A 14,079-nucleotide genomic window follows, 5' to 3' on the forward strand; every position below is an offset into this window, starting at 1 on the left:
GAATTGATTTTAGTGACGCCCATCTGGAAGGCTCAACCTTGGTTCCTTTTTGCAGTGTTGATGTCATGCGCCGCCCCTGTGGCGATTCCGCAAGATCCTCGACTATGGTTAGATCCAGTGGGATCTCCCCATCCACTGATATGGAGGGATCAGTTAGCCCTCATGGCATGGAGAATTTCCGGAGACGCTGGCAGGTGCCGGGAGTTTCAGACAACGCAATGTTCTTCTTGTCCCAATCTTGGGCTCCTTCCACTCACAAACAATATCAATCTGCCTGGAAGAGATGGTTGTGTTGGTGCAATCAATGAGATATTGATCCCGTGGAGTCCTCCATTGTTATGATCGTCAATTTTCTGTCAGAGCTAGCTTTGCAGGGCCTAGCCTATAGAACCATTAATAACTTCAGGTCAGCGATTTCAGCGGGTCATCCCCATACAGAAGGTAAACCAACTGGGGAACACCCGTTAGTGTGTAAGTTACTTCGAGAAATCCGCATGTTGGCCCCTCCTCAACCTAAATATTCCTCCCTGTGGGATGTAGATATTGTTTTAAAGTATTTGAAATCATGGCCATGCAATGAGGATTTTTCTCGGAAGCAGCTTTCAGCGAAGTTGACCATTCTGTTATGTTTATTATCATGTCGCAGAGTGTCGGATGTGCGAGCTCTGGATTTGGCAGGTAGAGTATTTACTCCTTCGGGAGTTTCATTTACTATTTCCAATTGTACTAAGACTTGTTCTAGAAGTGTTTCATATCCAGCTTTTCCTCATCACCAAAAGTTATGTATTGTAAGATGTTTAAAAGCTTATGAGGAACGTACTAGAGAAGTACGCCAAAATTATCAGGGCCAGTTGTTGATTTCCTTACAAAAGACTTTTGGTCCAGTTTTAGCAGTGACGTTAGCACGCTGGGTCTGCTGGATCCTTCAAGAAGCTGGCATAGATGTTTCTCAATTTGGGGCACATTCTGTCAGGGGAGCAATGGCATCTAAGTCATTCTCAAATGGTTCTCATTTAGAGGACATTATGAGAGCGGCAGATTGGTCATCAGACTCTACATTTAAGGTCTTTTATAATAAGCCGATTGTTGATGTGGTGTCGAATGTTGTAAATCTGCTTTGAACTAGCATAATTCGAAGCCTCTGTTCCTGACATAGAATAAAAATATTTCTAGCTATCGCGTTAAGAATTTTAAATTCTATTTAGGACACGGAGGCGAGGATTATCCCTCCCATGGATAAAATATCTGTTATATTGTCTTGTCTGGTGAATAAAAAGTTTACTGTAATACTTTGATTTTACAGCTTTGAAATACCCACCCTAATGATATAAGTGATTTATTCAATTCCGTGAATATTATTATGGCTTACTCTTTTTTTCCTAGGTTCGGAAATCAAGGGCGTTTGATCATGTTTGGATCTTTCAGTTTCGGTTCAGTTGAATCTGTGTAATGCTGATATGGCGGTGTTCTATCGTCGAAAGGCTGTTCTATTCCAGGAGAGACATTTGGATGAAGGTTCCGGAGTGTCCAGTTTCTGTTTCAAGTAATCTTATGGTTCATTGCAAAGAAAGAGGAAGGACTATGCTGAGAGAGTCAGTTATATGGACAGGTCACCTATGATTGGTGGACACGAACTACTGAGATTTGAGGGAAATGTAGTTCTTTGTTTTGTTGAATTTCATTGGCTGCTGAGTTTTGCAGTAAAAGAGAGAGAAAGCATAATCCTCGCCTCTGTGTCTTTAATAGAATTGAAAATTCTTGACGCGATAGCTAGAAATCTTGTATTTTATGGCAAGACCGGAGGCTCATATTATGCATTTTCTTTTCTTGTTTATTGAATAGCAGCAGTCAAGAAAACAACTCCCATAAGGCCAAAAGAAAACTGACCAATGGGAGACAAACAGTAGTTCTAAGCGTCCACCAATGACACGGCACCAATCCCCTAAATACGTATCTTGACTGTGAACAGCCCTCTCTTTTCTTGATGCTCGCAGTCAAGATAAGTATTTCACTTTTCTGCTCATATTGCTCTATGTTTACTTTTGTCATTTATATTCTGTTTCAGTATATTTGGTGTATTTCACAAATGCACAGCTTTGGTTTCCCTGCTTTCTTATCCCCAGCCGGCTTGTAGCCGCATATTTCTATTCCAGCGAGTCTCCTCTCGCGCGCGAGTTAGGTGCTTTCACCAGCATTCTAAACTGCTGTTTCTGTCAGCGCGTCTTCATCCGTGTCGACACGTGACAGAAACAGCAGTTTCCTGCATATCTCCATGTTTGTGGGACATTCCTCACATACCTGCTTCACAGAAACTGCAGTTTCCTGAATTTCATTGTGTTTGTAGGACTATCCTCCAAGACCTACTTCCTCACGTTTCCTTCTTCAGCCGGGTCCTGCCTTTTTTACCCGCCCATAGGCGGAGCCAAGTTAGTTCCTGCTATACTCTAAAAGACTTTAAGCCTTGCTGGTTTCTCCTCATATTATTACCTGTTTAATTCATTTTCCACTGGAAATGGAGGGCTGTTTGGGAAAAAATGGCTTGGAGAAGGATAAACAAATAAATGAACATCTAAGTGAGTTCATTCAATGTTCTGTGGAACAAGCTGTGTCAACTTCTATTAATAAGTTATCCAAAAATGTGAAAAATTCTATTTTAAGCTTGGGTTCAAAGACGATTTTGGCCTAGTCTGCAGGGGGAAAGCAGAAAACACCCTATTTCAAAAAGTGTTTAAAAAAAGGCATTGGTGAGTGAGGTTTCCTCACAAAAACGCGGAGGACTCGGTTCCTCACAGGGCTCCTTCCGAGGAGGGTTCTACTATGTTGCATTCTAAATCGTCTCTTAAGTGTGCTAAGAAATCCAAGCATCTTACTGTGCCTATTGTGATTTCCAGTATTTTAGATACTGGTGATGATGGTACAGATTCCACTTCTCATGGGAACAATTCAGAGGATAACGGCTCTGTGTTTCCTCCTCCTCCAAAGAAGGCGAAGATTACGGCGCAAGAGGCTGGCCAACCTCTAATCATATCAGATGCAGAAGGGGTTCCTATGTTCAACCCAAACGATATTCATCACCCTAATTCAACAGAATGGTTCCCGACAGATCATGTGGGTGATTATGTGGCTTCTAGATTACGTACATCTCTAGATAAACAAACCAGAGCCAAACTCCGTTCAGAATGTCCTCGTCGTTCTCTATCATCCAAGATCACGGCCACCCCAGCTATTGACCCTTACCTTATTACCTTTTTTACCAAATTCGGTAAGGATCCACGGAAAGGCGTGGACAAAGCTTTTGGATGTTGTGGGTCCTCTCACCCACATTTTTGATTTGGCTGAAGCTGCCCGTCTGGACAATTGTCCCATTGATCCAGTGGACTTATCTCTATGGGTTCAGAGATCCTTTTGCCTCCTAGGCAATGCCAACACTGCAATTATCTATGAAAGAAGGAAAGGCCTCCTTCTTAAGTTGGATCCAAAGTTAGTCACTCTAGCTGTTTCAGACCCAGGCATCAAGGCGGAAAGGCTCCTTTTTGGGGATTCCTTTATCAAGGAACTGAGTAAATATGTTTCTACCTTTGCCTCTGTGGACAAGGCCCAACAGACCCTCAAAAAGATGTTTCATAGTCAGGTTTTTGCCAGGGCCGGCAGAGGCAGGAACCGCTTTGCCGGCCGCTCGTACAACAACCGGGTTCCCGTGGTGCCTTCAATGCCTCCTACCAGGATTACAAGCCACATTTGTATCCACAGAGAGGACGCGGTTTCCGCAACAGGCAGCCGAGCTTCCGGACTCGCAGCCCAAACGGTAAGTCTGTCTTGAGGCCATCCTATTATAGTGGGTCGCCTTTTGTTGTTTCTTCCAAAATGGCAGTTGATCACATCAGATCCTTGGGTTCTAAACACTGTTCAAGGTTACAATATCGAACTCTACTCGGAACCTATTCAGACTCGTTTTCCTCACCCTCCCAAGTTTTCACAGGAGATGACGTTGGCAATATCAGCGGACATCCAAGCCTTACTTCAGAAACACGCTATCGTCCCCTGTCAGCTAGGTCCCTCAGGCTTCATCAGTTCTATATTCCTAGTCCTGAAAAAGAACAAAAAGATGCGCCCAGTCATCACCCTAAAACATTTCAATCAATTTGTGGTTTACCATAATTTCAAAATGGAGACTATTCTCCATCTCAGAGACTTCCTTCTTCAGGGCGATTGGATGGTTCGTTTGGATCTACAGGACATCTACCTGTCAGTTCCTATGCATCCAGATTCCAGGAAATTCCTTCAGTTCGAATGGACAAATCCATTTTATCATTTTTCTTCCCTACCTTTCGGTCTCTCTTTAGCCCCCTGGTGTTTCACAAAACTCATGAGGCCGGTCGTGGCTTTCCTCAGGGCACAGGGTATCAGGCTGATCATATATCTAGACGATATCCTCATTATGAACCAAAATCGTACTTCCTTTCAATCTCATCGTCTCTTGACCTCCAATCTTCTCACCAATCTAGGTTTCCTCATAAACAACGAAAAGTATTCTCTGGTTCCAGTTCAGCGTATAGAGTTTTTAGGGTTCCTCGTAGATTCGGTATCAGCTACTCTTCATCTTCCCCCCGCAAAAGTAAAGTCTATCAAGTCCGAAATTATTCAGACTCTAAGCAAATCCCTTATATCCATCAGATCTTTGGCAAGGATTGTAGGCCTTCTTTCCTCTTCCATCCAGGCAATATTTCCGGGTCCTCTTCACTACAGAGCCCTTCAAAGACTCAAAATACGCCATCTTCAGAGGGCTCTCGCTTATACAGACAACGTGGTTTTAGATCTCGATTCACGCACAGAGCTCCAATGGTGGATAGACCATTTAGGTGCCTGGAACGGCAGGACCATATTTGCGTCAGCCCCAGATCTAGTATTAGAATCCGATGCAAGCCTCTCCGGTTGGGGAGCCCGGTGTGGTACAATCTCGACTGGGGCCACATGGTCTCTTCAGGAGTCACGGTTGCACATCAACTGTTTAGAAATGCTTGCCGGCTCCTTTGCCCTCAAAAGCCTGGTAAAAGATTGAGTTTGTTGTTCAGTTCTTCTCAGAATGGACAACATTTCAGCTGTCAGGTATATCAATCATCTGGGAGGTACAAGATCCAAACCTATAGCGGAATTAGCGAAAGGGTTTTGAGAGTTTTGTCTTCAAAGAAAAATTTCAGTCCTAACGGAATTCATTCCAGGCAATCTCAATACCGTAGCGGAGTGGCTTCTCGTTTTCTCTAGGATTCCAGCGACTGGAAACTTCATCCCGAAATTTTCAGGGCTATTTCTCGCAAATGGGGTCCATTTCAAATAGACCTTTTTGCGTCACGTCTCAACAATCAGTTACCTCAATTCTTCAGTTGGCGCCCAGATCCATTAGCTCTAACCTTTGATGCTTTTTCTCAGGATTGGTCTACATCTCTGAATTACGCCTTTCCCCCTTTCATTATGAAATACAGGCTCTTGGCTCACATCAGACATCAACAAGCAGTTGTAGTACTCGTAGCCCCTTTTTGGCAATCCCAAGTATGGTTCCCGTCTCTTCGAAAACTAACAATAGATTCCCCTTTTCTCGGTCTTTCTCACAATTTGATTATAGACAACCTTCTCTCCCTTTCAGCTTGGAAATTGTCGGGGATTCGCAACCAATCCCTGCGATTTCGGCAGAAGCGTCAAGCCTCATTGAACAGTCCTGGACATCAGGCACAAAAATGGCCTATAGCTCAGCTTTATCCTTATGGCATAGCTGGTGCATGGGAAAAGGTATCAATTCCCTTTCAGCAGATGTAACTTTCATAGTTAATTTCTTGGCAGCTGAAGCTAGCAAAGGTAAGTCATACCACACTATTAATCTGTACAGATCGGCGATTTCTTCCCATCACCCATACATCAACGGTAAGCCTTCTGGGGAACATCCTCTAGTTTGTCGACTATTAAAGGGAGTAAAGTTTTCTAATCCTCCTTTACCCAAATACGGTTCATTATGGGACGTCAATGTTGTGTTTAATCTGTTTTTATCCTGGCCTGACAACGATATGCTTTCATTGAAAAAATTGTCTGCATAGTTAGCTATGTTACTATGCTTGGTTTCATTTAAGCGTCTTTTGAATGTTAGAGCTCTAGATATCACTGCTCGTCATTTTACCCCTTCTGGAGTTTTATTTATTATTCACAGACGCACAAAGACTAATTTGTCATCAGTTTTTTATCCTTATTTTCCTGACCATCCTAAACGCTGTGTAGGTCAATGTTTAAAAACATATGATCAACAAACAGCGGTTTTGAGATCTTCTTCTGCTTTCCAACTCCTTATTTCCTTCAAAAAAACTTTCAAACCTGTCTCCTCTCCAACTCTAGCCCATTGGGTTAAATGGATTATGTCCTTAGCTGGTACTGACACTTCCGCTTTTGGCGCCCATTCCACCAGAGGTGCTATGGCCTCCAAGGCTTTTTGGTCTGGTTCCCGTTTGGAGGATATTCTCAAATCGGCTGATTGGTCTAATGACAATGTGTCTAAAGTGTTTTATTGCAAACTTGTACATCATGCTGCATTAGATGTTATTAATTTGCTTTAAACTTGCATAATATGAGCCTCCGGTCTTGCCATAAAATGTAGATTTACCTAGTAATTTATGACAGAAAGTCTTAATTTTGTGAAAGACACGGAGGCGAGTATTATCCTGCCTCAACAATTAATGGTTTGATTGTTTTTTCCCTCCCTTCCAGCATCAACTACTCCTTCACAACCTTCTTCATAATCGCCATCCTTCAGTGGATCACCATTGTTTACCTCCATTGGTTTCTCTTCCTCATCTACACCGGCTCCATTTGGATGTCATCCTTTCCTCTTCTGAGATCCAGTTATTGAACGTTTGTCAGGACTTTCTGGCTTTTGTTATGGCTTTTTGCATCATTTGTTCTATACTACCTTTGTTTCATACTGTTTGACCCTCGCACAAGAAAAGAGGGCTGTTCACAGTCAAGATACGTATTTAGGGGATTGGTGCCCTGTCATTGGTGGACGCTTAGAACTACTGTTTGTCTCCCATTGGCCAGCTTTCTTTTGGCCTTATGGGAGTAGTTGTTTTCTTGACTGCTGCTATTTAATAAACAAGAAAAGAAAATGCATAATACTCGCCTCCGTGTCTTTAATAAAATTAAGACTTTCCGTCATAAATTACTAGGAAAATCTACATTCCCCCAAAAAAGACACAAGACAGCCACAGAAGAGTAACAAGAGAAATAAACTACAAGGGTCACCCAAATATATCCGTAGTGTTCAAACAGTAATAGTGTAATAAGGATGTTAAGTTTGCCTGAATCATAATTGCAATACGGAAGGATTAATAAAACATATACAATTATTATATAAACCCAATAAAACCCCTTATCAGAAATAAACATTTGACATCAGACTGTAATGCTCAGAACAGCCCCCAGAGGACACCACAATAAAAATAGAATTTATAAGAAACATGGTCATGTAACCCATATAGTTAGCCACTAGAGGACATAACAACATGAAAAGAAAATTACCAAAAGTAATGTAGTGTAACCAAATGTGCTATTGCAGAGAATGGGGTGGCAAGCATTTGCAATGCAACGGGTCTCACATTTGCTCAAGTTAGGGCTATTAGCGTTGTAAACCTCTAACCGGACTTTTCTTGCCACATAAATTGAAAATGAAAAGTAGTAGAGTTTCACATAAGAGAGCCGATTCAGAGTGCCACGCCATGAGTGTGAAGGAGACACACAAAAGTAAAAAGAAATTCGCTCGCAGTCAAACATATCGCAAAAGTGCGATTAGCCAAGTAACAGGGTCGATGCCCAAGACGGTAACCAAATCGCCCCAAGGAGGGACAAACGTAAAGTATTTACCAATGATAACAAAGGATTTTTGAAGGGCAAGCCCATTAATGAGCGATAGTGATTGTCGTGGTTAAAAGCCCAAATAGATTATAATAAATTGGGAAAGCAGCGCTTGTGCGCTGCTATCCTCAACCTAAAAAACTAACCTGTACATTACATAATAAGCAGCAGTGCAAGCTTGCAATAGAGAGATAGAACAGGCAAATGTACTACTTACTGGCTGAAGATCCCCTCACATGCAGACATGCTCTCTCCCCTTGATAAGTAACTCTAGGGTATGGTTCCCTTGCTGGTCTCGATGTGAACTAGGACAGATCTAGCCCTCGCAGCAGTAGTATGTGCTTCTCGGGGAGAAGGAGAACAACACGAATAGAGACGGGGCAAGCTTCGCTCACAACCTTAACAGAAGCATCAGTGCAAGGCGATCACAAACACACACAGATTGCAGGTGTAACAATGGCAGCAGTAGTAAAAGCTTGCTTCGCAGGCAAAATGACAGAGCATAGACAGCAAAGTCAGCAGCAACTCACAGACTGATGCTTGGCCCCAGCTTTGCCCCCAGTTCTCACTCCAGAAATGAAAGGCTTACAGTCTCCCAAACACTAACAAGGCTTGTAACTTTGCTCTCCCCAGACTGCTTATAGGCATGATTTTTCTGTTAACAGCACTAAACATTGCATACTTCTCTCCGGGCTGCTCACAGGCCACATATTTTAATCAAAAACAACAAGTGATGGACGGAATGCTGAACATTGTCAAACATTCACCCCCAGTACAGTGATCTGGGCCTAAATCCATCGTTTTTTTGCTGCGCATGCCATTCCAGTTTGGACCCAGCCATATGCAAATCAGTCTTGACTCTGTTCTCCATGGGAACAGTCCAGGCCGAACTTTAGGCCAGGTCTTCCCTGGACTGGAAACAAGCATCCTGGGACCGGTTTCGGGGTTTCACCCCTCATCAGCCAAGCTAGCTTGAATCCAGTGGCATGGGAAGCACGGGACCTGGCCTAGCAGTTCGGGCTGGACTGTTCCCTTTGGGAACAGGGTCAAGACTGATTTGCATATGGCTGGGTCCAAACTGGGGTGACGCGGCGAGCAAAATAACGATGGATTAAACCCAGATCTGTGACTGGGGGTGAGTGTTTGAAAAGTTTCAACACTCCGTCCATCATTTTATTTTGTTTTGTGATGTTGCTTTGTGTGCCTTAAGTGGCAGGGGTATGCCCAGACGTGGGTCCCTTGCTCGCTGCGCCACTAGGTTTAAGCTAGCCTGGCTGATGAAGGGTGATATCCAGAAACCGGTCCCAGGATGCTTGTTTCCTGTCCAGAGAGGACCTGGCCTAGCAGTTCGGGCTGGACTGTTCCCTTTGGGAACAGGGTCAAGACTGATTTGCATATGGCTGGGTCCAAACTGGGGTGACGTGGTGAGCAAAATAACGATGGATTAAACCCAGATCTGTGACTGGGGGTGAGTGTTTGAAAAGTTTCAACACTCCGTCCATCATTTTATTTTGTTTTGTGATGTTGCTTTGTGCGCCTTAAGTGGCAGGGGAAAGCCCAGACGTGGGTCCCTTGCTCGCTGCGCCACTGGATTCAAGCTAGCCTGGCTGATGAAGGGTGATACACAGAAACCGGTCCCAGGATGCTTGTTTCCTGTCCAGAGAGGACCTGGCCTAGCAGTTTGGGCTGGACTGTTCCCTTTGGGAACAGGGTCAAGACTGATTTGCATATGGCTGGGTCCAAACTGGGGTGACGTGGCGAGCAAAATAATGATGGATTAAACCCAGATCTGTGACTGGGGGTGAGTGTTTGAAAAGTTTAAACACTCCGTCCATCATTTTATTTTGTTTTGTGATGTTACATATTTTAATCAACACCACAAAACACAGTATACTTGAATATAACGTGTGCCAATGCATGTATGCGCAGTAATAAAGGATATGCCCTTGAGAGCAACAAGTTTGTCCACAAATCTCATCATGAAGGACTGCATGATTTATTGATCACAATGAATGAATTTTATTAATCATGGAACAGTTAATGAAAAGCTTACATGATTAACAACATTGTGCATAAAGACAAGGAAGAAAAAAATATACAAAATATAAAATGTGAGTAACCAAAAGAGAACTTTTAAACACATGTTCGATCAAGTTGCTTGAAATTGTGCAAAATGACTAAGAATACCGAAGAGTCACAGGAAGGTGAGTCTCTGGTGTTTAGAGTCTGTCTTTTCAGCTATTTCACATACTTGCTTAATTGAGAAAAGATAAGTGCCAGGGCCCAAAACATATCTTAGAAGGTCATTGCAGCTTCCAGCATCCATTGTCCGTGCCAGCACTGGCAAATGCTACTACCTATGCTACCTGCTACACATCAATCAATCAATCAGGGAATTTGTAAAGCGCACTACTCACCCATGAGGGTCTCAAGGAGCTGGGGGGGGGGGCTTCTACTGCTCGAACAGCCAACACACTCTGACAAATGTAATAGTTTGGAATATTCCAGCTCAAAAGTTGGAAGAATGGTCTGGGCAAACTGCTATTATTATTTTTCAAATATATATTGAATTATTAAACATCTTGCTAATGTTCTCTGTTTGACCATAAATGGACATCGCTACCATGTGTTGGAATGTCAAAAAATGTGCCAGTGTTAAACCATAAGTGGTGATGCCAAGCCTTGCAAACACTGGCACACATTAAGCACTGTGGCAATGCCCAATAAACTACAGGTGAGTCTTTGGATCACATTGTAGGTACTCACATAAAAGAACGACCAGTGAAGACCGGTCTCCCACATCTGCAGATGTAAGATTGCCCAATGTCAAACCCAACAGAAGTAGTCTAGTCAATGCATAACGTATATTGCACTGTACTGTAGCTGCACTTTTGTTTATAGCATCTCATACCAGTGGTGAGGCCCTGAAGCGCTTTTAAAAGCACAGGACTCCGCATCCTGTATTTTGTGTTTGGTTAGAAGGGCACAGGCTTTCAGCGCAGCAGATGTCGGAAGTTGTCCGGTTTCATGCATGATGACTAGAGTCTTTATGGTGCTGCATCGCTTAACCGAGGGGTGAAGAGAAGGGTAAAACACATTTGCATATGCTGATACATAACATCTTTGTGTGGGTGACTGATTCTACTTCATGGAGCGGAGACAGTCTGGTAAGGCTTGGCTGTAGGCAGTCACCTGTAGGGGATTAGCCAGATCTTTATACTCTTCCTGAACTCCAGGTTCAGCAAGTCTGTCAGGGTAGCTTTTTAGATGTATGCATGGAGTCCAAAACCAAGTAGTTAACAGCCTCCAGAACGTTTTCCAAACACTCCGGAGACAGCGACATGAACATTTATTTTCTCACATGTAAGTGCACAGCACAGGCTAGCATGCCCCTAACAATGAAGAAACAACTTACGGCCATGTAGTAGGAAGTGCGCGATACTGACATGCCCCAAACAGCAAAGAAACAACACACGACCACGCAGCACGAAGCGGCCATTCAAGAGAGAAAAAATAGTGCACCATACAAAGCTGTATGGTCGATCATGCAATCATCCATGTAACAGGGTCAGTTTCCAGGGCAGTAACAAAGCAGCCTGAAGGCAGGACAAATGTGAAGCATTTACCAACGAAAGCGTGTGCATTTTGGAAGGCAGGCCAAGAAACGAATGAAAGAGATGGGCATGGTTGAGGCCCACATACAGATACAACATGTCAGAAAAGCAGCACTTGCTCGCTGTTATTCTCAACCTAAAAAGTAATGGACTGCCTGTCCCATGAGACCCATGGTATCAGAGTCCAATCATAGTTCAATCAGAACACAGTCCAATATATAAATAGGCATGACGTCCCTTCCTGTTCCTCTCTGTTCACTGCTTGTCAGTTAAGGTTATTGCTTCATTAACTACTCTCTTTTTGTGACATATTGTTACCATTAGGACAGTTTTTTCTATAATTCATTGCCTATTGTTTAATACTGTTTTCAGTTTTTTTCTGAGCACAGTATGCTTTTGTCGGAGTGCTTGTTTATTATTTCCTCGCGGGCCCTGTGAGGGCGCTCGTGGGTGCCACTCGGAGTCCAGTCAGGCACGTAGTAATTCACGGAAGCAGCTTTGTTTTAACGTTTCAGCTGTTTCCCTCGTACGCACTGGGGAAGCCCTGTCAGGAAATGTTTTGTATTCCTTTCAGGTGACTTTCTTCCCTGGACCAACCCTAACTACTAACACCATGATGCGGTTGATATTTAGTAATACAGCACCACTAAGTGGTGTTTTCTATTAAACTCTGTTTTTCCCATTAAAGTTCACAAGCCGAGGGGGGTACCTATTTATACTTACTTATTTTGGGTGATGTTACAAAATTGAAATGTTTAATTTTAATTACAAATATTATATATATTTATATATATTATTATATATTGATATATTTATTCTCTGCTTTCGCAATCATAATTATGGACCATAATAATGGCAGTGAAAATACATCCTTTCAGGATGCACATCCTGAAAATCAGTGACAATACAGTATACTTCTCTGCTAAAATGGTCACCGAACATCCGAAGCTGCTCCAAGCTATTATCAGGAGGCTGTCCAAACGTCGTCTCTCCTTACACAAATTCAAATGTGAGCTGTTTGAATACAAGGTCCACTTCTTTGGTTACATGAGTTCAAAAGAGAATATCAGCATAGACCCCCAAGAAATCAGATGGCATCTGAATGCATCGGCCCTACTGAACGCCTTTTAAGTATGGAGTATACCGGCCAGGCTAAATTCCGTGGCTAATTCAAACCAAACTGCGCAATCCTGATGGAACAGCTATACAAGCTCACGAAGGACTTGGGAATGTTCAGAGAAGGACTGCACTGCATTTGAGGACATCAAGTAAGCATTACTACATGATATCATCACAGAATACTTTGACTCTCAAAAGGAAACCGAGCTGGTGGCTGAATCCAGCCCAGTGGGCCTATGCCAGTGTTGCTACAAAAACAATCGAAAGGGACATGTCACTTATCGCTTTCGTGACCAGGGCCCACACTGAGACTCTGTACTCACAAACTGAAAGTGAAGCCCTTGCAATCAAGTGAGGATGCAGACGCATCCACTATCCCTATGGTCATGGATTCAAGCTGTTCATGGGCCACAAACGCATGGTTCCCCTGCTACTTGGAACATCCCACTGTGCTGCCCTGCACATAGAGAAGGGGTGATACAGCGGCAAAAGTCAAGTTTCACAGTAGCCTACTAACGAGGAGTCGACAACCATCCTATCTTTCTAGTCACCTGGCTATCCATGACACAATAGTGGGTGGGAAGGCCAATGGAATTGAACAGCAGCTCCATCTCATTATTCAACCCACTTGTCCCCAAAAAAGGGTCTGATTTAGATCTGGGTGGAGGGGAATACTCCCTCACAAATGTGACAGATATCTCGTCCACTGTATTACGATCCCATTATATCCTATGGAGATCGTAATACGGCAGAAGGGATATCTGTTATGTTTGTGATTGAGTATTCCATCTGCTGAAATCTAAATCAGGCCCATCCTCGCTAGAAATCACTCAGCTACAAAACAGAATGACTGCCTGCAGCTGGCCTGTCAAGGTATCAAGGATGGCTCTGGGAAAACTAAACAAAATAATCTGTATTGGAGTGAAGTAACAAGAGCTTGTAAAGTAGACCATAATCAACTTCCTGCAAATATATTGTAATTCTATTTATAAAGCGCTAACTGGCCCTGGCGAGGCATCGAGGTGCTTTTTGGCGAGTAGCAGGCTACTCCAGAACCCAAAAGGATTAGTGTTAGATTATTATAGGGAAATATGAGTACAGTATTAGTATTACTAAGGGAGGTATGAGTTAATTTGAGTGGAGGACATGTGAGTTAGTTGGATTGAATAGAATAATGTAGGGATAGAGGAGGGAAGAATCCAGAAGTGTTAATTGGGAGATCACAGTAGTAAGATCAGGTTTGAGATGAGTAAAGGAGAGATGGAGGAGGGAAGAGTCTGTAGAAAGCGATTAGGAAGATCCTAGTAGGAAAAAGGATTTGAGGTAAGTCAAATCAGAGATAAATTAGCGAAAATATAGTAGGGTTGTTTGGAAGATCATAGTAGTAAACTAAGGTAACATAGGGAAGAGTCTAGGAAGGGTTATTTTGGAGATCCTAGTAGTAGAATGGGTTTGG

At 43.0% G+C, this 14,079-nt stretch overlaps 1 long non-coding RNA gene across 1 annotated transcript in view; it reads left to right on the top strand.

Moving 5' to 3' along the window:
• LOC138267697 (uncharacterized) overlaps positions 1-7,152 on the top strand; it is a 51,544-nt gene extending 44,392 nt beyond the window's left edge. The window contains exons 2-3 of the long non-coding RNA XR_011199850.1: positions 1,384-1,543; positions 6,748-7,152. This is a non-coding gene — a long non-coding RNA (uncharacterized lncRNA). The remainder of the gene's footprint in view (positions 1-1,383; positions 1,544-6,747) is intronic.
• Positions 7,153-14,079: the final 6,927 nt, after the last annotated feature.

This window comes from Pleurodeles waltl, chromosome 12 (genome assembly GCF_031143425.1).
Source record: "Pleurodeles waltl isolate 20211129_DDA chromosome 12, aPleWal1.hap1.20221129, whole genome shotgun sequence".
Classification (NCBI taxonomy): Eukaryota; Metazoa; Chordata; class Amphibia; order Caudata; family Salamandridae; genus Pleurodeles; species Pleurodeles waltl.